We start from the raw sequence: 2,965 nt of genomic DNA, 5'->3' as shown, positions 1-2,965 counted from the left end.
CCGTGCTGCGGAGACTAGCTCAGCAAGCAGCAGCAGCATCCCCAAACCCAACTCAGATTTCCCAGCGAATGCTGTGCTTTCCAAGGGCAGATGACAAGGCAAAGAGGCTTTCGCTGTATGCGGGTTTCTCCCACCGTGAGACAGGGCTCAGGCAAGCAGCAGCAGCCCGCAGAACATTTCTCCGCGAATGCTGTGCTTTCGCAGAGGCTTTGGCTTCGAGCGAACATCACTTTGCTGCTGCTTCCTCAGCAAGGCTTCAGTCGCCTCAGGGAAGAAGAGCTGAGGGAGAGCTGCTGCCTCTTGAGCCTTTTTTCCCGGGCTCCATGTTCGCGTCCTGATTTCACCCTGCCAGGCCGAACTAAGCAGACACAGCCTCAACCCTGCAGTTGCGTGCGGAGCCTAGGATGGCACCCTATACACACTACCATCTCCCGGTGTAGGCATCGCTTGGCCTTTTACTCTGGCGCTCAGGCGGACTCGCAGACTAGCCCAGTGCTTTCCCCACAGGAAAGGAGAGGTGACAGGATCCCTGCACACTGCCCGTGCACTGAATAAGGGAGCTTTGGGACCCCTTCCCCTTAAACCCCGTGCCTCCTCCAAGCTTCCACATCCTGGAGGAAGAAGGCGTCTGACTCCCCGTTATTTCAGGGAGCTGTTTCTGCGAGTTCAGCGTAGGTGCCTGGTGGCTAGCGCACGTCTGCCCCAGGGACATGTGGCCAAAGAGCTGCTGTCTCCTTGGGCCCAGAGGCTCAGGACAGGCATGCTTTCTGCCCAGACTCCTTCCTAAGAGTGGAGCACGCGCCCTGCCCTACTCATCCCCTCCTCTCTCCGTAGCAGCCAGGCTTCCGTCTCTCTGCACAGGGAGCGGGAGACACTTGTATTGCCACCGGCCGCTGTGCCTGCCAGGGTCGGCTCTCCTGCTTCGCAACCGTTTCCAGACCAGAAGGCCAACGGCTCCTGCTCTTCTCCCTGGGCAGCGTGCTGCACCTTCCACAGACATGCTCCTGGGGAGCGCAGTGAAAGACGTGTCCCTTTCCTTAAGGCTCTTTCCACAGGTGCAAGCGAGCTTCTCTCTCAGGCAGAGGGGTGCTAGGGCAAAGAGGATTTCGCTCCATGCGGGTATCTTCCACCATGCTGCGGAGACTAGCTCAAGCATTCATCTGCAGCATCACACACATCCGATCTGATTTCCCAACGAATGCTGTGCCTTCCCAGAGTTGATGCCCGGGCAAAGAGGCTTTCGCTCTATGCCGGTATCTCCCACCGCGAGACTAGGCTCAGGCAAGCAGCAGAAGAGCCCGCAGAACCGACTCTGATTTCCCAGCGACTGCTATGCTTTCCCAGAGGTTTTCAGCTTGGCGCGAACCGCACTTCGCTGCTGCTTCCTCAGCAAGGCTTTGGTCGTTCGCTCTGTCGCGGCAGGCAAGAAAAGCCGCGGGAGAGCTGGTGCCCCTTGGGCCTTGCTTTCTGGGCTCCCAGTTTGCGCCCGGGGTTCACCTTGCTAAGCCAATCTAAGCACACACAGTCACAACCCTGCAGCAGCGTGCGTGGCCTAGCATGGCACTCTATGCCTATGACCATGTCCTGGGGTAGGTAAGGCTTTGCTTTTTGTTCCGGCACTCAGGCAGACTCAGGGTCTAGGCCAGTGCCTTCACCACAGGAGAGAGGAGGCGACAGGATCCCTGGACACGGCCCGTGCACTGGGATGGGGAACTGTGAGGGACAGTCTCCACTCCATCCTCGGCACACTCCCTGCCACCCACATCGCTGCCACATCTTGGTGGAAGACGGCATCTGACTGCCCGTTTCTCCATGGGGTTGTTTCTGCGAGTTCCGGGTATGGCAGCTGGTGGCAAGCCCCAGTCTGCCCTTGGGACAGGTGGCCAAGGAGATGCTGTCCCCTTGGGACCAGAGGCACAGGACAGGCCTGCCTTCTGCCCAGACTCCTCCCTCAGAGTGGAGCACACGCCCCTGCCCTAGTCGTCCCCTCATGTCTCCTTAGCAGCCAGGCTTCCACCTCTCTGCACAGGGAGCGGGTGACACTTGTCTTGCCACCGGCCTGCTGTTCGTGCCACGGCAGGCTATCCTGTTCCCGAGCGTTTCCCGACCCCAAGGCCAACGGTTCCTTCTCTTCTCTGGGGGCGGCGTGCTGCTCCTTCCCCACACTTGCGCCTGGGGAGCACGGTGACAGACGTGTGCAACCACGCTTCTCTCTCAGGCAGAGGGCATGCTAGGGCAAAGAGTATTTCGCTCCATGCGGGTATCTTCCACCGTGCTGCGGAGACTAGCTCAGCAAGCAGCAGCAGCATCCCCAAACCCAACTCAGATTTCCCAGCGAATGCTGTGCTTTCCAAGGGCAGATGACAAGGCAAAGAGGCTTTCGCTGTATGCGGGTTTCTCCCACCGTGAGACAGGGCTCAGGCAAGCAGCAGCAGCCCGCAGAACATTTCTCCGAGAATGCTGTGCTTTCGCAGAGGCTTTGGCTTCGAGCGAACATCACTTTGCTGCTGCTTCCTCAGCAAGGCTTCAGTCGCCTCAGGGAAGAAGAGCTGAGGGAGAGCTGCTGCCTCTTGAGCCTTTTTTCCCGGGCTCCATGTTCGCGTCCTGATTTCACCCTGCCAGGCCGAACTAAGCAGACACAGCCTCAACCCTGCAGTTGCGTGCGGAGCCTAGGATGGCACCCTATACACACTACCATCTCCCGGTGTAGGCATCGCTTGGCCTTTTACTCTGGCGCTCAGGCGGACTCGCAGACTAGCCCAGTGCTTTCCCCACAGGAAAGGAGAGGTGACAGGATCCCTGCACACTGCCCGTGCACTGAATAAGGGAGCTTTGGGACCCCTTCCCCTTAAACCCCGTGCCTCCTCCAAGCTTCCACATCCTGGAGGAAGAAGGCGTCTGACTCCCCGTTATTTCAGGGAGCTGTTTCTGCGAGTTCAGCGTAGGTGCCTGGTGGCTAGCGCAC

The sequence above is a fragment of the Mustela lutreola genome, chromosome 4 (genome assembly GCF_030435805.1).
Source record: "Mustela lutreola isolate mMusLut2 chromosome 4, mMusLut2.pri, whole genome shotgun sequence".
Classification (NCBI taxonomy): Eukaryota; Metazoa; Chordata; class Mammalia; order Carnivora; family Mustelidae; genus Mustela; species Mustela lutreola.
Note: the sequence above shows the minus strand (reverse complement) of the source record.